This window comes from Marmota monax, unplaced genomic scaffold, assembly GCF_021218885.2.
Source record: "Marmota monax isolate L192 unplaced genomic scaffold, Marmota_monax_Labrador192_F-V1.1 WCK01_AAM20220418_F8-fsc00060, whole genome shotgun sequence".
Lineage (NCBI taxonomy): Eukaryota > Metazoa > Chordata > Mammalia > Rodentia > Sciuridae > Marmota > Marmota monax.
The window spans coordinates 7165243-7185317 of NW_026692826.1; positions in this window are offsets into that span (position 1 = coordinate 7165243).

Below are 20075 nucleotides of genomic sequence, written 5' to 3' on the forward strand. Positions count from 1 at the left end.
AAAAATAGCAAGGACTGATGATGTAGCTCAGTGGTAATGTGCTCCTTGGTTCAATCCCCAGTTTAAAAAAAAATCTAGGAATAAAAATCACAAAGATAAAAATCATTGAAAGGAAAAGTAGAACTTGAAATAAAGATTAACATTAAGGTTTACAAGCTAAAGTTTACTTTTGTGGGTTGCATAATGTTAGTAATACATTTCTTTTGGTATTTAATAAGGAAAATTATACAGAAAAGAAAATTGAAACCCCATGATGAAGAGATCCTTTTAACAGGCAGCATTGTTTCAATACAGCAATTAGGGTACTCTCTAGAGCCAAAATAAGATCCTAAGGGACCCCAGCAGGACTGTCATCCTGTTGTGCCCTTTGTGCACTGCAGTCGGATAGGGCTGAAGTCCATCAGAAGTCAGTCAGTTCACTAACTCCTTTTTCTGGGAACTAAAAAGGGACACTTTATCAGAAGAGACACTTTTTAAATTGCCTGTTCAAAAGGGACTTATTATTATTATTATTATTATTCACAAGAAGATGCCTTATAGGCTAGCTTTACTTTGTACAAAAGATGATCCCCTAGAGCAATAACAAATAAATGAATAAATTATTACATTGACAATGAAATTGCAAACTTCTGCTGAATAAATGAGAAATGAGCTTAGTCTCATTTCCCAGGAGTCCTGCTTCAGGCTGCCATGGGTACCACCCACCAGTTCTGTGTGATTTCGGATGACTGGCAGGCTAAGTGGGGCTAGGGGCATGGCAGCTGCACTCAGGATAAGGGTGCGCCTGAGCAGGGGAGTAGTTTGCTCCAGTACCAGTTCACGTCATCTTGACTTGAATAGGGTTTGACTCCTTAAAAAAAAAAAAACTATGAAATTCAAGAACCACTACTCCCTTTCCCAAAACTATGAACTCACAGTCATATTAGATACTGAGTTCAGTGACCCCTCCAGTCCTATCAAACTGCATTCAGACAGAAATTCATGGTGCAGTTTTCCTTTGCCTTGAAGGAAATGTAAACTTAGCTCTGTATAAGCAGAGGAGAGGCTCCCCAAGATTCCAGAGTCCGGGACCCAGGACCCATGCCTGAGTCTCATTGAAATGAACACATCATGTGTCTAGAGGTGGTTTTGACAATGAAGCCTCTCTACCACCACCTTTGCACTGTCTTCTATTGGACTAGAGGAGGCCTGAGGCTTGGGCCTTGAAGGCCTGGTATCTAATGTGTGCCTTATGTGGAATAGGCCCTTAAAAGTCTGCTGAATAAATGAGTGGGATATGGTTGCAAGCATTTCCTCTGAATAATCAGAAAACTTTGAACACCCCATGGAATTTTTCTCAAGAGAGTGCTTTTAACACATAAATATTTCTTTCTGATTCTTGAGGCTAAGTTGAGCAGTGCAGACACATCACAGGGTTGGGAATATGTTTGAACATATCCTCTGGGTTCTGACCTCCTCTATCGAGAGCTGAACTTGTCACTGAGAGCAGAATATGAATGTTTGGTTTGCAGGCCATTACTGGAAGAAAAAGTAACGTTCCATAGTTTCCTAGACAAATAGGGTTATTAGTGTTCATTCTGCTAAATTTCTACATAAATTTCTACATATTTATTCTTGAAAGGACTTTGGCAACAAGAACTAATTTTTATGACTGTACAGTACTTTATATATTCACATTGATTAGATCATAAACTTCGGCCAGCGACCCAACAGTGTAGATGTGCAAATGTTGTTAACTCATGTTCTGTAGAGAAGGGCGCTGGCCTTGTTTATATGGTGGGAGTGACATGGCCAGAGTTCACCAGCTTCTTGGCTGGACATTCTGATCACTGTATTGATATTAAATTGCCCACTCCAGAAGCAGACATGGAAAATGCTCTCTGCCTTCACACCTGCTCACTGAGGTAGCTTGCCTGGGGCTAAGAAACCTTGCAAGGCTTACCGGCATTATGAAATGTTTCCAGCCTTGGATGGAACAAGATTTTAACTCGAGCTCAGTTTTGCTACAGCTTCTTTTGCCCATTGCAGCTTCACATTCCCCAACCACAGGATGGAGGAGCCCTTTGGGGCAGGCAGGGGGGCAGTTCTGGTCACCTACAGGGCTGAGGAGGGCCAAGTCAGAAGCACCTAAGGCCAGCCAGCAATTTCTCCTTAGATGCTGTCCCGGCTTTAAGAAAGTCCTCTTCAGGGCATTACTGCACCAAGTACTTTGCTTTCAGTGAGATCAGGCTGGTTTTTGAGGTGAGAGTTTGATAGGACGGGAGGTGTCTGGAGAATGCCTGGTGGGGGACTCAGGCGGTAAACCCCGGAGTTCTTTACAGGGAAGACCTGGAGGTGAGGGAAGAGGTGGGGACGTGGGAGAGGAGAAGGAGGCCAGGGGTGACTCCACCTTATAGAGCAGGAGTTTGCCGCAAGCTCCTCCATTCTAAGAGCTGAGGTGGAAAGGCTCTACACCTGGTCTGTGCAGGTAAACAATCACCATCTGCCTGGCACCAAGTAATCGTGCTAATAAAAATGACCGCCTGTGAACTTACGGATTCAGCAAAAGTCCACGGATGCATGAATATACTAAACTCAAATCAGAAAAACCAGACCCATGAGCTTATCCAAAACACCAGACACTGAATGAGGGAACCTTGTCACCGAGGCCCAGAAAATGAGGAGCACCCCAGGACTGGGCTTGGGGTCCCAGACCCAGTTACCGGGTATCTCATCAAGACTTGCCCAGGAAAATCACCACAGTGACATACTTCCAAATGTGCCCTCAGGCGTCTCCTATCTGTGAGAACCATGGGTGACCCACTCCAAGCTGATGCTCTGAAGCTGCTGACCATCCAGACCCTAGCCTAGAGCAAATTCCTGCACTTTGACAGCTCTGCACCCTGAGCAAGATCAGTTTGTAATCTTACCTGACCACCCAAGGTGACTCTGCATTGCCACCTGCTCCAAGCCTTCGCTTTCAGTTCAGCCTCCTGGACCCTGTGCTTTCAGAGTCTTTCTGTAATACACACACACACACACACACACATACACACACGTATACACACACACATATATGCACATGTGTGTGTGAGGTGTGATGTGTGGCTTGAGTGTTATAAATATTGGAACTTAAGACTGGAATAAAAGAACTTGTGTTTGCTTATGAGTCTCGGGTGACCCACAGGACTGAGCAGACTGCCATGCTGACAGTGGTGTGCTTCTGACACTGGGAAAGACCCAATGCTTTGAGCCTGTTGCTGGCATGGCTTGCTCACCACAAGGAGCCCAAAGCTACCTGTGCTGTATCAGGCTCCCTACCCGTCAGCACGAGTTAGGGATCTTTATAATGGGGCAGAGAAGAGCAGCAGCACGCTAAGTACCTAAACATGCACAGTAGGGACTGGGTAGCTCACCCTTACTCATCTGTCGGTGGAAGAATGACGAGTTGCAAGGAAAACAGTCTGTCCTTTCTCCTTGTCCTACACCCCAAGTTTCCTGGGGGACTCACACCCTTTCACCATTCATCTCTGTGGTTTGTCCCCACTGTCCCCACCGGTGGGGGCAGCTTCACATTCCCCAACCACAGGAGCTGGCTCAGGCAGCCCCAGCCCAACAGGCCAGTGGGAGCCAGGGGCCCCTGTTCTGGTGCTTCCTGGAGCTGTTGGGAGAGAGCCGCCTCGTATGGGCAGAGATCTTAGGTCCTGAGGATATTTTGGCCAGGGCCACCCAGGGGGATATGCTGGAGGGCAAGACAAACCTGTGGGAGGGAGGGCATGTTCCCAGGATGGCCTCTGGCTCCTGACTTTCCAGTTACTCTGTTGATTAATTCCCTTGGGGCTTCAGCCAATCTTCATGGAGTTTCCATCATTCAGATGGAAAGTCTTGCCTGGCACGGATGTCCATGATATCACTGAGTGAAAGAGCAGATTCCCAAACACAGCATCCCACATATTTCCATCTCAGTTGGTGCTCACTAGTGTACCATATACTTATGTTGTATACAAAAAAGTCTGGAGACATGAAGACGTTTACAGTGGTCTTTCTAGGTGGAAGTCATGCAGCGGTGGTCTTTTTATTCTCTTGGCTGGTGATGATTTTCTAATTTTATTTACAACCAACATGCATTATTTGTGTCCTAGAAAAGCATTGATAGTTGAAGAAAAGAATTACCAGCCGGGACTGAGACACCAGAGTCTGGTCTCTGGAGCTGTGGCAGTGAGCTGGACAGGGGCGAGTTCCGCTCTGGCTCATCCTTGACCACTCTGAATGGACAGAGCTGGGCAACTGCATCTATTGTCCAATTTCCTGCTGCCTTGGATGCCAGTCCCAGGTCACTCCAAAGGTACGCAGGAGCCTGGAAAGGATGGCGAAGGGAGCATGATGGTGGGTGGCAGCCAGCAAAGGCACAGGGTCACATAATGTTCCTCTCTGTTGATGGCTCCCATCTTTGCTACCTTCGCCCATTGGCCCAGGAACTCAGGACTCTGGCTCTTGCTCCTAGAACTCTTGCCTGTAAGAGGGAATGTGATTTCCAAGGGCAGGTCCTCCTAGATCCCAGGTCCTCCACAACTTAGAGTTGAGATTCCTGGGTTATAGTCATCATCATTGTTTTTAATTGATTTTATTAAAGTATAATTTATATACCATAAAACTTCCTTTTTTAAAGCATAGAATTCAATGATTTGTAGCAAATTTTCAGAATTCTTCAATCTAGTTGGGAACATTTTCATCACCCAGAAAGGTCCCTTTTGCCCACTGGTGTGGGGCTTCCTATTCCCTACCCCCAGGCAACCTCTAATCCATCTCTACAGATTTATTTTCTTCTGGATATTTCATATAAGTAGGATGATATAGCAGTGTCTTTTGCACCAGGCTTCTGTCACTTGGTTCACTGTTTGTGGCTTTCTCCACAGGGTGACACCTGGCTCCACTTCATTTCTTCTGCATTACGGCAGCATTGCATCCGATGTGTGAGCACATCCCTGTCCAGACATCGGGTGTCGGACATCTGGATGGTCTTCACATTTTGGCTACTTTCATAACTGCTTCTGTGAATATGTGTACATGTCTTATGTGGATATATGTTTTTATTTCTCTTAAATTTCTAGGAGTGGAATTACTGGGTTTTATAGTAAATTCAGGTTTAACTTGTTAAGAAACTGCCAAAGTGTTTTCCAAAATGGAAAACACCATTTCATACTCTCATGAGCGATGTCTGAGGAGTCCACCTTCTCCTAGTTCTGGCCAACACTCACCGTCTTGATTACAGTCGCTCTGGTAGGTGGGGAGGGTTTCAAACAGCATGTCCTTATGAAGAGTCATTGTTTTGACTTTCAGTGGCCTTATGACTTGTGTAACTATCCTTTTCTTGTCTTGTGATTAAGCCACCATTTAGGAGCTGCAGTCCCAGCATTCTGCCCTTCCGGCACTGATTGGTGCAATGGTGAGGGCCTGCAGGACAGGGACGGGGACCGGCGTGCAGAGGATGGTCAAGGAAGCAGAGCCCAGTTCCCTGGAGCACACATGGGCTCGGGGTCCTTCCAGGAACACATGTGAACTCAGAGTCCTCCCTGGAGCACACAAACACACTCTGGAGTACACATGAATTGGGGTCCCTCTTGGAGCACATGAGAGCTCAGGATCCTCCCTGGAGTACTCACACAAGCGCAGGGTCCTCCCTAGAGTACATACACCATTTCAGGGTCTTCCCTGTGAGCTCAGGGTCCTCCTTAGAGGAGCACTTCCTTAGAACATGATTATGAGCCATGAATTTAAAAACTGCAGGCAGTTGCTATTATTTCCACACGAAAGTTTAGAAGTAAAACATTTAGAACCACACAGTGAAGTTGTTGCTGTTCTCTTTCACTAAGGCCTCTGTTGTTTGTTGAGGTTGGCCAGAAATCTCTGCACAAATGAGTCACCCTGTTTCTCACAGGACTCAGCTGGGTTTATAAGCCTCTGGGGTTTCCTAACCATCCACAGTTGCAGTGCACTTTGAGACTAAACTTCAGGAAACTTATGACCTTTTTTATTCTCTCCCTTCTTTTATTTTCACTTAATTCCATTACAACTGCTTGTTGGGCTTCCCCTCCAGACAAGGGAGAGAAGGAGGAGCCCCTGATGCTGATCCTTCACACATACAGGCGCATCTTCCTGTGGGCACACGTCAGAGGTGGGTATCCAGCCCATCCTGGTCACCCAAAACTGCTGCATGCGGAAAAAAACACCATGGTGCTTGGCTTTGAAACTCTTACAGCAGCATCCTTAGGAAAAAGTGACATCCCAGAATTGTCATTTCCCACTTGGCAAAGGACATGCAACTCTTTGCAGAAAGTAGCGCTCTGCCCCTCTGAAGGAGTCTGCAGCCCTGGCTTCTCCCTGAGCTGCATAGGGCCCGCTGGTGCCCTCTTCACCAGCAGATGAAAGAAGCCTCCTCCCACACCCTTTGGTGGACCCAGGATGTTGAAATTAGAAAAGCATAAATATCTGACCATAGCTACTTTGCCAAATGAACATCCTGAGAATACGGAAAGTTCTGGAATTAGATTCTCTTGGCCAAGGGATAAAGTAGTTACTAAATGTCAGCATGTGAGAAACCATGTGTCAGGTTGCCAGCATCTGCACCCCATTAAGCTCTCCAAGCACCCTTGAAAGACGGGGTGGGCTTCATCAGTAAAAACACTGTTTTATACAGGAGAGTCTGTGCCACCTAGAACCCTCTCCACAAGGGTCTCCTGGCCTTTCTGTGCTCAGCTCTTCTACCTGCTCGGCTCCGGCACACTCCTAAGAGCCCCGACATCTGCCAGTGACGTCATAAGCCACCCAGTCACTTCCTAGCTCAGAAATCTGGGGTGATTCTGGTCCCATCCCACTGTCACAACCCAACACTGCAGGTTTTTGTTTGTTTGTTCGTTTTGGTCTTTTTGTTTGTTGTTGAGCTACAGCCTCAGGTCTAACACCACTAATTTTTAACTTAGAAATGTTCTTTTTTAAAAATTTCTTTATTTAATACATGGCAATAGTGGAATGCATCACATTCATAATTATCCATTCACAGCACAATTTTTCTTAACTCTGTATATAAAGTCTGTTCTCGGCAAATTATGCCATTATACATGAGCTCTCTTATTGATTGTTTTTTGCATTACAATTCTTAATACACCTTTATACCACAATTTATCATATCTCTGTTTGTATAGAAGGTACCAACACTGCAGTTTTTAAAAGTAAAAAAATGTTGTGTTGGACTGGGCAGCACATACACTAAAACCAGAATGACACAGGATAGTCAGCTTGGGTCCTGTGCAAGGAAGACATTCCAGTCCTTGAAGTGTTCCATATATTCGTGAAAATTATAGAACACTGAGAAATAAGAATATGTTCCATATTAACAAAGGTGACTTTACAGAATCACTGCCATCTCCATCAAGATACCAATGAAATTCTTCACAGAACTAGAAAGAACAGAACTAAAACTAATGTGGAAGAATAAAAGACCAGAATAACCAAAGCAATATTAAACAAAAAAGAACAGTGCTGGAGGCCCCTCAATGCACAATTTTAAATTATACTACAGGACTGTGGAACAAAACCAGCATAGTACTGTCATAGAAGCAGACACATAGACCAAGACAGAGACAAACCCACACAGATACAGTCATCTGATAAAACTACCTTGGGGAATAAAAAAAAAAAGCCTTCTTAAAAAATGGTGCTGGGAAAACTAAATACCCACATGTAGAAGAATGAAACTTGCCCTGCACAAAAGTCAACTCAAAATGAATCAAAGACCTAAGAATTAGAGCAGAAACTTTGCCATTGCTAGAAGAAAACAGAGGGTCAACACTCCAGCATATGGGCACAGACAATGACTTCCTCTGTAGGACCCCTAAAGTTCAGGAAATAATGCAAAGAGTTAGTGAATGGGGTGGCATCAGATTAAAAAGCTTCTGTGCAGTAAAGGAAACAATTACAAATGTGAAGAGAGAGCCTACAGAAGGGGAGAAAATCTTTGCCAGCTACTCTTCTGAAAAGAATTAATATCCAGAATATATAAAGAACTCAAAAAACTTCACTCAAAATAAAAAGCTCACAAATACCCAAATCAAGAAATGGGCAAATGAAGTAAATACACGCTTCTGTAAAGAATGACTACAAATGACAAACGAATATATGAAAAAATTCAAGATCTTTAGCAATCAGGAAAATGAAAATCAAAATTACAGTGGTATTTCATCTCACCTCAAAATGGCAATCATCAAGAATACAAATAATAATAAATTTTGGAGAGAATGAGAGGGAAAATGAACACTTTTACACTGTTGGTGGGATTGTAAATTAGTACAACCTCTATGAAAATGAATATGGAGTCTCCTCAAAGACTAGAAATGGACCCTCAGATGATCCAACTAAACCACCCCAAAGACTTAAAGCCAGCGTACTGTTGAGATGTACGCATGCCCGTGTCCACAGCCAAGTTATGGAACCGGTCTTGGTGTCCGTTGAGAGATGAATGCATAAAGAAAATGTGGTGTATATACACCATGGAGTTTTATCCAACCATAAAGTAGAAGGAAATTATGTCATTTGTAGGAAAATGGACAGAACTTGAGAGCATTGTGTTAAGCAAAATAAGTCCTCAGAAAGTCAAGGATCATGTGTTTTCTCTCATATGTGGAAGGTAGGAATACAAATAAGAAAAAAGGGGTGGGGGAGCCTCATAAAAAAGAAAAGTAGAGCAGAGGGACAGGATGGGGAGGTGAGGGGAGGGAACCCTGAGGACCAGGGATGGAACGAACCAAATTCTAGGTGCATGTGGAGACATATCACAATGAAGTCAGCTGTTATGTAAGATTGTCACACACCAATAAAAGCTTAAAAATAAGTGAAAAATTTTAAAACACAATTCTTAAAGGAAGTTTTATGTTCACAGCAAAATTGAGAGGAAGACACAGGGATTTCTCACCCGCGGCACCACCTACCCCATTATCAGCACCCCAGGGAGGGGTACAATCAGTGAACCTCCACAGACACCTTGCATTCGTTCAAAGTCCCTAGCTTGAAGGAAGCTGCACTGTGGGTGTTTGTAGCCTGTGAGTTTCAGCAAATATTTAGTGACAAGAACCCACCATTGTAGATGTGGAGTAGACAGAGATAGGGTGGTTTCACTGCTCTAAACATCCTCCAAGCACCCTCCCCCATGACCTCGGGCAACCTCTAGCCTTTTTCTGTAGAATCAAATAATATGTAGCCATTTCAGACAGTTTCTTTCACTTAGCAATATGTAGTTCAGGTTCCTCTGTGTCTATTCATGGCTTGAAATCTCATTTCTTTTAGCACTGAATAAATATTATAATTTTTCATGTATTACTTTATCCATTTACTTTATTCGGTTATGAATAAAGTTGCTATGAACCTCTGTGTACCTGCTGAGTTTTCAGCTCATTTGGGTAGATACCCGCAAGTGGGATTGCTAGGTCATATGGTAAAACTACGATTCGTTTCTAAAGAGACTACCAAAGGCCTTCCAAAGTGGCTGCACCATTTTGCATTCCAAACAGCCATGAATGAGGATTCCTCCTGCTCCACATCCTCACCAGAATTCGGTGTTTTCAGTGTCCTGGCTTTTGGCCACTCCAGTGGATGTTCTCTGTGTGGTATCTTGTTCTAACTGGAACTTCCTTGATGACACACAATGTTGAGTGGAGTCTCCGCGGGCATTGTAAGGACCCAAGGACAGCACCAACAAAGTGTTTGTTGAAAGTACTTTGATTTTGAATATTTCATGAAAAGCAATGACATAACATGAGAACGCTAACTTTGTTAGACCTCTTTCACTTGCTTAATTTATGGCTGAGAACTATTTGACTTAGTTATGGAAGAGACCACCATCACTCAGTGTTCTGATGTCAGCTCCTGCCTGATCTCTACAGACTCCACCAGGGCCTCTGGGCCTCCTCTAGCCCTGCCTGCGTCAGGCCATGAGCTCGTCTTAGAACAGGAAGTGACGGTCTTTGCCCTGTCAGCTACTCCCAGTCAGTGCTATCCCACCCTCCTCTGCCCCAAGCCTGCCAGTCTTCACGGTCACCATCTGTCCATCAGACTCTGTCACTATGGTACCCTTGGTCCCTGCTGGTTCCCGTGGCCTTGCTCTTCCTGCAGGACCCACCTCCAAGACCACCTCCTCTCATTCTCCAGACTGCTCTCTCCTCTCCCCACTCTGACACTTTCCACCACCTCCCCAGGGTGTGTGTGTGTGTGTGTGTGTGTGTGTGAGAGAGAGAGAGAGAGAGAGAGAGAGAGAGAGAGAGAGAGAGAGAGAGAGACTGACTTCCGGAGGTCTCCTCCTGCCTGACTCTCATCCCGCTATGGTGTCGCATAGGCCTCACATGTCAGTGGGAGGGACCCCACTGGCCCCCCTCACCCACCAACCTCCAAACTCTGCTCAAGAGAGTCCTTCAGAACACTTTACCCCACAGACAGTGAAGTCGTGGAAGACAACACCCCACAAGATGCAGGGAGACAAAAGTGCTTCAGGAGAAGTTGGGGAGCATTTGTGATGGCCGTGCTTCAGCACGCACTTCCCCGGGAACAGAACGCACGGGCAAAGGAGCTTCATCCCTCCTCTTAAGACTTCCTATCTGTCCTATCACTAGTTATATTCTCTACCCACTAACGAGCCTTTTATGAAGGGTAGGAAAAGCTGCCACAAGTTGACTTCCTAAATCAATATGCACTTTTTAGAATCTCCTAGATGATTTTGGCACTGAAACAGTGAGCAGGGGAGAAAGAAGCCAGTTAAAGATAACTAAGGAAGTGGCTCATAAATAAATTAATGACATTATGTATTTCTCTTTGTTGATATTAATTTTTAATGATAAAACTAATGCCTGAAAAGACATAGTTCCCCATTGTAAAGCATGAATTCGCAGCGTGGTAAAATAAACATAGTTACATGAAACTGTATTTCAGATGCTCAGCAAGGTACAGAATTATTCAAGAAGAAAATCTCGTACAGCTAATGCAAGCAATCGAGTTCACAGCAAAAGCCAATTGCCTTTCATCTGTGCAGACCAATCAGCTTGACGCCCTGCCAGTCTGACTGCAGCTAGGGGCCGCCTGCTCCAGCGCTCCCCAGCCTCACGGCCAAGTTCATCTCCTTGGTCCACTCACACCTGCCAGATGCACTCACCCTTTTCTTTCACAGAGTCCATCTTAATGGGAAAACTAGAGCAATCGTCTCTAAGCTCCGCACGTGGCCTTCCCATCAATGCCGTCCTGGACTGCAAATTCCAGGGAAGGTGTTCTTTTGTTTACTTTGAGTTGGGACTGTCCCTGAACATTCTTTCCTCTGGCAGGAGTGGACGTAGGGTGGGCGAAGGGACCAGGCAGGGACGTGCGGTGCTGTCCTGGCCTCGGCAGAGTGAACATCTCCTCAGCCTACTGAATTAACTTGTCTTCTTATGGTGCCATCTGAAAGCAGGTTTTTCTTTCTTTTTTTGTTTTCTACAACATCTAGTGTTTTCAATATTCCTGGCATTTGTGGAAATTCTCCTAGCTTAGTCACTTTCGGTGCTAAACAATAGTCTCTTCTTCAGAGAGTGAGGCACGTGATCCTGTTTAACATTAGAGCTGCAGAGTTCACTTAAAATCCTCTGCCTTCTTGGCTCAGGTCAGCCTCAGACCACAACAGCTGCACTGTGGTGGCGTCTGGGGTAAGATCTGTTCCCTCCCTAGTTCTTGGTCTCCCTCTCCCTAACTTATAAAGAAATGATGTTTTTATTTCCTTCTTTACAATCCTTATGTCTTCGATTATTTTTGGACCTCTTGTACAAGTTGTTTAGAAGTAGCAGTCATAAGCATCCTATTGTTTTTTGTTGTTGTTGTTCTGTCACTAAGCCAAATATTTTATTTGTATAACTGAAGAAAATGTACAACTGGTATTGGGAGCTTTAAGGAGTTCTTCTATAAGGAGGATCTTGTGAATGGCTATTATTTAAAGTGCATAAAAACAATCATCTATACAAATGTTGCTCTTAGCCTCTAGGTTTTATTTTTATGTCAGCATACATAAAAGTAAATTCTGTGTGTGCTCACTGTTCTATGAATATATCACATGAGTAGATTTGCATAACCACCACCACCATAATCAAGATGCCAAATAGCTCAGTTACCCAAAATCTCCAACAGCCACCCTTTAACAGTTACCCTCCCCCTGCCCTTAACCCCTACTTTAGCTGCAAACTATAGGTTTGGTATAATGTACATTTGCTTTAATTCATCTCAGTATTTTCTAATTTCACTTGTAATTTTAAAAATTTTGCCCATTAGTTATCAAAGAGTATGTTCTTCAGCTGTTTGTGAAATTCCCAAATTCCTTCCAATTTTGATTTCTAATTTCATTCTGCTGTGATCAGAGCACATTCTCTGGATGATTTCACCCTTTTAAATTTGCTGGGGCTTTTTTTTACAGCCAGAACATAGAATGTTCCGCACAATGTACTTGAGAAAATGTGTATGCTTCTACTGTTGGATGGAGTGCTCGAGGTCTTGCTGATTTATTGTAACCATCAAGTCTTCTGTTTCCTGTGGTTCTCCTGACTTGTTGCTCTACCCATTGTCTGAAGGGAGATAGTGGAGTCTCTATTACTATTTCTTCCTTCATTACCATCAGTTTTGCCTCACAGATTGGGGGCTCTGTTGTTAAGTACATATATGTTTACAGATTTTATGTCTTTTTGATGATTGACATACTTAAGTATCATGTCATCTTTGTCTCCGCAATTTGGTTATAAAGTCTTTTTTGGTCTTATGTTAGCACAGCCACTCCCTCTCTCTTTGAGGTATTATTTGCATGGTGTATTCTCATCTATCCTTTTACTTTCTTCCTCTTTATGCTGTTGAATTTAAATATAGACATACTTATAGTTGAGTCATGTTTGATTACCCATTCTGCCAGTCTCTGCCTTTTGTTAGAATGGCTAGTACATTTACATTTAATGTAATTACTGATAAGGTAAGATTTACATATGCCATCTTACCATTTTTTTTCTGTATATATTGGAGCTTCTTTGTTTCTCTATTTCTTCATTAGTGCCTTCTTCTACTTTATTGAAGAGATATGTTTTAGACTATCATTTTATTTTCCTTGCTATCCCCTCCCCCACGTGTGTATGTGGGTATATATGAAGACTTTTTTTTTTAAGATTTTTTAGTTGTAGACAGACACAATACCTTTATTTAATTTATTTATTTTTATGTGGTGCTGAGGATGAAACCCAGTCCCTTACATGTGCTAGGCAAGTGCCCTACCTCTGAGCCACATCCCATCCCCAAGAATTTTTTTTTTTTTTAAGTATTTTCTTAGTGGATGTCTCAGGAATGACAATATCTGAAGACATTCATGTTTGTATTAATACTAAATTTTGATTGCATACTGAAAAAAACTTTGCTCTAAAAAGCTCATTCTCTCCTCCCCTTCTTTGTGCTGTTATCATCACACAAATTACACCTTTATATGTTGTACTCCTGTCAATACAGTTTTATGATTATTGTTTTACATATTCATATTTTAAATCACATAAGAAAAATGAGCTGAAAATAAAAACTATAAGGTCACTGGCTCTTATATTAACGTCACTGGATACTTTTACCACTGCTCTTCATATGCCTTTGAGTTACTTTCCAATGTCCCTTTACTTCAACTTGGAGACTCCCTCACACACTTTTTCTCTTTCTTCCCTCCTTTCCTCCTTCCTTCCTTCCTTCCCCCTTTCTTTTTTGTACCAGGGATTGAACCCAGGTGTGCTAACCACTGAGCTACATCCCAGCCTGTTCTGTTTTTCACTTGGACACAGGGTCTTGCTAAGTTCTTCCTCCTGTTTCAGCTTCCAGAGTCACTGACTGGGATTACAGGCGTGGGCCAGTGTGCCCAGCTGAAGGACTCCCTTCAGCATTGCCCATAGGGCAGGTGTACTAGTCCCACATGCCTTCTCTGGGTATGTTTTTATTTGTCTTTCATGTTTGAAGGAGACTTTCCAGATGTAGAATTCTTGGTTTATAGTGTTTTCTTTCAGAATTTTAAATGTGTCATCCCACTGCCTTCTGCCCTTCATTGTTTCATAAAAAAAGGAAAATGGCTGTTGATCTTACTGAGGTTGAAGTGTGCATGACAAGTTGCTTTTTTCTTGCTCTTTTCAAAATCATCTCTTTGTCTCTCAACAATTCAACCATGATACCTCTAGTTGTTAGTCTCTGGGTTCATCCAACTTGGAGTATGTTGGATGTGTATATATAGTATTTCATCAAATTTGAGAAGTGCTCAGTCATTATCTATTTAAAAAAAATTTTTGGCCTTTTTCTCTCTCTTCTCCTCCTGAACACCCAATTTTGCATATGTTAGTGTCCTAGAGGCTTCTTTTACTTGTCTTGATTCTTTTTGCTTCTGTTCCTCAGACTAGATAATCTCAGTGACCTATATTCAAGCTCACTGATACTTTCTTTGTACAGTTCAAACTCAGTGCTGAGCCTCTGTAGGGAAATTTTTATTTCATTTGTTTTTCTTTTCTTTTCTTTTCTTTTTTTTTTTGGCACCAAGGATTGAACTCAGGAGCACTTAACCACTGAATCACATCCTCAGCTTTTTTTTTTTTTTTTTTTTTTTTTTGTATTTTATTTAGAGACAGAGTCTCACTGAGTTGCTTAGGGCCTTACTACATTGCTGAGGCTGGCTTTGAACTCGTGATCCTTCTGCCTCAGCTTCCCGAGCCACTGGGCATGCACCACCACACTCAGCCAGTTGTATTACTTTTTAACTTCAGAATTTTTATTTGGTCCTTTTTTATAATTTAGATTTCTTTATTGATATTTTCTATTTGGTGAGACTTTGTCACACTTTCCTTAATTATTTAGACATGGTTCCCTTAAGTTCTTTGAACATATTTTTAGCAACTGATTTATGGTCTTTGTCTAGTAAATTCAACATCTGGACTTCCTCAGACATTTCTGTGGGTTGTTTTATTCTGTCTATGTATAAGCCATGTTTTCGGGTTTCTTTACATGATGTGCATTTTTTGTTGAAAGCCAGGCATTTTAATGAATATGGTGTGGCAGACTGAAGACTGTGTTCCCTTTCTTTCTCCAGGTTTGTTGTTCTGTGTGTTGTTGATGATATTTTTTACTTAATGAATTTGTTGGACTAATTCTATGAAGTCTGTGTTCCTAATGTGTATAACCACCGTGGGGTCATGTTGTCTAGCAGGCAATCGACAACTCAGCCTTTGTCTTCACTGCTGCCTGGGCAGAGCCTCAAGCTCCTCCAGAGAAGGGACCTGTCAGGTCTCCCTGTGTAGACACACAGCCTTGCATATATGTGCCTTCTCCGTTCCCTGAAATAGGTTACATCTCTTCACAGTCCCCTGTTGCCATCTGGTTCACTAGTTTTTCCCTTTAATTTTGTTTTTGTTTTGTTTGTTTAGTCTTTTATCAGGCCCAAATTCAGCTGGGTGTACTGTTGACCAGTTTGGTGAACACTGGAGATAGAACTGTTCACAGAGAATAAGCTGAATCAGGTCAAAGAAAGACGGGTTGGGTCCAGGAGTGAAGGTGAAGCTTTTCCAGGGAGCTGGCATCAGGTCACATGGTGGCACTTCTCTAGAGATGGGACTTATTTTGAAGGTCCACTCCATTGTTCTCCTTCCAGTCGCTGCCAGGAGGAGCTAGTTCTGAGGTTGCTGCAGAGCTGGGGAAAGGGCTATGGGAACTGGTCACGTTAAAACCCGACAAGCTCCCGGTTCATGCCGATCGTCACTTGCTTTTCTTGAATAAGGTGAAGCCCTTAGTCAAATCTCAGAGTTCTGAAAAGCAGATTTTGACTTTTCTCTGGCCAGGGTTCCTGTTTTCCTGGAGGGGTGGGTTTTAGAGGACCTGACCCTGCCTTTCCGGGAGTGTCTGATTCGGCGGTTTACTCTCTCCTTCCTGCATCATCAGTGTCTCCTGTTATTGGAGCAGAACCCCCCAAACACAAGCATCTCTATTTTCTTCCTTCTTCACAATGACAGTGAAACTCTTTGCCTCCATCTTCTGCCTAACCTCTGTCCTGTCGTTCCAGCAGAACTCTTCAAGAAGGTCAGCTGGTTCTCAGTGTTGCTCTTGAGCCCACTCGTCACACTTCTGCCCATTTCACGGCTCCCCCAACCACCCCCACCCCCGGTCAGTCACCAGTTTCCCCCACAACGCCATGTTCAGTGCTCACTTCTGGGTCCACATCTCATTTGGCCAGTCACAACATCTGACCACATTGACTACTCTCTCCTCCCGGAAGCTCTTTTCCTTTGTCCTCCAGGACACAATCCAATCTGGTTTCCCCTCTTCCTTCCTGCTTCAACTCACTCCCTGGTTTATTCCCTGCTCTTCAACCTCTACGTGTCATAGTGGCTGGACTCAGTCCTTGGACTTTCATTTACTACTTACTCCCTGGGGATTGCATCCATCTCTTGACTCTAAATAACTCCCATGTGCTGAGGACTTAGAAATTTCATATCTCTAGCTGTGACCCAGAGCTCCTGGCCTGTTCAGCCTGTCCCCAACAGGCAACTAAGGAGCATCTCAAGCCTGCTTGGCACGGAGGTCCTGCCATGTCCTGATTCCCTCGATTGCTCCCTAACTCAGTTAACAGCATCCTTCCTGCCAGAGCTCAGGCTGAAGTCTGCATTGCACTGGGTGTCTTTCTTTTCCTCCAATCCCAACCCATCACCAGATCCCACTGACTTCACTCAGCACCCATCCAGGATCACTCGCCACCACCCACACACACAAGATCTGTCCTCCTCTGTCCCTGCATGAACCTCACTATTCCACAGCCTGTACCTACGCCCTTGACCTTGTGCAGTCCATCCTCAAGAATGGGTGTTCCTCTGCTCAGAACCTCTGTGGTTCTCCCTGCATGTACAATAGAACTGAAGTTGCAACCATACCCTACATGATCTGGTTCCTTCTTGCTCGTTCACCTTCTACCTGTGAAAAGATGCAACAGCAGGGTGCCATCTATAAACCACAAAGCAAGTCCTTACTAAGTGCCACATCTTTCAACACCTCAGTCTCAGACTTCAAACTGTCAGCGATAAATTATGCTGTTTAATTTATGGAATTTATGTCATAACAGCCCAAATGGACTAAGACAGCCTCTCTAGAGGTCTTAGCATTGTTTGTAGGCTGGAGGCAGGAGGAGGTGAATAGCTGATCCTAGGAAGACCCACTTTGGACACCTTCTTTGCAAGTCCTGCTTGGCTGGTCTGGCTCTGTACACTAGGATGTCAGAACACTTGGAACTACTGTGTTGCTCTCATCTTAGAGCTTTCTGCCAAACCTCCAAGACCACGATAGCCACACAAAAAAAGCAAGACATTTATATAAAGAGAAAAAATGGAGAGAGGAATGAGAAAGAGAATCTAAACATTTTCCTTTTAAGTGGAGAAAGAGAAAACAAAGCCCATACCCAAGCAAAACCCTCTGTGCAGGAAGCAGAGGCCCCCACGTGGTCATTCAGGATGCTGCAAGATGGGTCTGTTCATTTCCCCAGGGACTTTTCTACTAATGTCCCACACACTGGAAGGCTGAAGTAAGATGTCCACTTCCTAGTTTCCATAACCTGTCAATACGTTGTTTATATGGCAAAGGGGGCTTTGCAGTTGCAATTAAGGGAAGAATCTTGAGATGACAGAACCCAATGGGTACACAGATTCCTTATGAAAGAGAGAAAAAGGGTCGAAATGAGAGAAAGGGAGATGTGGTGATGGAGCTGGAGGTCAGAGAGACATGCTGGAAGGTGGAGGAAGGGGCCATGGGCCAAAGGACCCAGGCTCCTCTAGGAGCTGGAAGAAACCTCCAGAAGGAACCAACCCCAAGGACACCCTGATTTTAGATATCCACCTCCAGGCCTGTAAGAGACGGAATTTCTGTTGTTCTAAGTCCTAAGCTGCTGTTGGCTGTTTACAGTGACCACAGAAACTAACACATCTTCATGTGCCTGAAGGATGGACCACCTCCAGGTGCCCTTGGCGTGGAGAGAACGCAAGGTCCTGCCATGATGCTGCACAGAGCCCGTGCAAAGTGCAAGTGGGCAAGTGGCCCCCGTGGCCACTTTCCAGCAGGCTCAGAGGGAGGCCGGGGCACTGCTGATGTGAGCCGAATCCATCCTGGGCTAATGCAGGGGTGAGCTCCCGGCTGCCATAAACCACATCCCAATTTCTTTTTTCTTCTTTTTAGGGAGATGCTGAACAGTGATACTTGAGTTTTGAGTGACAACGACTGTTTATAGTTCAGAAACCTGCGTAATAATCCATGGCCAGATTACCTTTCCTAATTCAACTCTTAACTCATCCTGCTTGTGTTCAGGCAATAGGAAACAAATGTCTTAAAGGGAAGTAAAGCTTTATTCCGGGTTCCCACTGGCATTTAACAACTGAACCCCGTCTGTTCATTAAGATCTTTAATGGAGAACTTGTCTTCAGTTGTATGAGGGAATTTCTCACTCCACCAAACTGAAGGAGAAGTTTATGTTAATATTCCTGTCTTAGTTTGGGCTGCTCTAACGGAATACCACATGCTGGGCGATTTAAGCAGTGACTTTATTTCTCGCAGTTTTGGACGCTGAAAATCTGGACCAGTGTGCCAGCGTGGCGGGTTCTGGTGACAGCCCTCATCCTGGTTACAGATGGCCACCTTCTGTATCCTCACTGGTGGAGAGTGAGCTGCAGCCTCTTCCTCCCTCATAGGGCACTAATCCCCTTAAGGCTCACCTCCTTACCCGATCACTTCCCCAAAGCCCTGCCTCCTTATAGCACTGCTTTGGGGATTTAGGCTTCACCATATGAATGGGGGGTTGGTTGTTAGCATTCATACAAGGGCAGTTTCCTTCCTGTTCCAGGTCATAGCAAACGTTGCTACAAAGGAAGGACACACTCCTCTCTGTACCTCATCACAGCACAACTTCCCAGGCAACCTGATGTGATAATTGTGGCCACCTCCTGAGTTCCCAGTGGGGTGACTAGGCATCAGGCTGACCTGCATCTCTAGACCCTGCCCACCTCCAGCACCTGAGGACACTGATGCCAGGTGCTTGCAAGACTCAGTCCTGGATGCCAAAAAACTGCCGGCCTTGGAGGGGCAGGACAGTGACCTCTTTCCTGATCATGGGAAATCACCTGTGGACATCGTCATCACCCCCAGCCCTCCTGCCCCTGCACACCCCTCCTGCTCCCATCCACCCAGACTCCATGCCCTGCTGGACTCACAGTCCCAAAGGAAGGAAAGCCTGTATACGAATCTCATGAACAGACCTCCAGGGTGTGATGGAGAGACATACATACCACTGCCCATCCCACAGCTGTTTCCCAGATACTGGCTCCCAGTGGCCCACGACTCCCAGGATTGCAGACGAGGATTCCCTCAGTAGTCCTCAACCTGCACAGCCCAGGGTACCTGGGGGCTTGGAGAGCCTGACCTTCCAACCCCACCCCATGGTTGCCTGGGGATAGGGTTTCTCACACTTCCCAGGGGATTTCCCATGGGCTGAGATAGTCATCCAAGAACATCCAGGGCTTGAGCTAAAAGTCACAATGAAAATGCTGATATAGGGTTTCTTACGTTTTATTTCCCCTCACATCAAGTACAGCAAAAAGCTAAGTGGGGTTTTAAACTAGACAGCATGACTTACCTGAGAAGGAGCCCACCGCTCATCCAGAGGTGAGTCCAGCTGCACAGCTGGCCCCAGGGTGGTGGCAGTGGGCTGTGCTGGGGGCAACTCTACCCTCCTCAGGTAGTTCAGGGCTGGATCCAGGATTGTGGGACATGAAGGTCTTGCAACTTGGGCATCTTTTTAAGAAAAGGAACACAAAGCAACGAATAAAAAACCAGGCTCAACAGCGAATGCTTATTTAGGAGGGGCCCGTGGGATAAGAACCTGAACCCTAAACTTCATGGCACATAACTTTCCGAATAGGCTCAAAACTCCATAGGTGGGGTTCTTCTGGGGCTAACCCATGGTCCATCGGCCTCCATGCTGGGGCTGGAACGCGGGGCCTCACAGCTCTGCC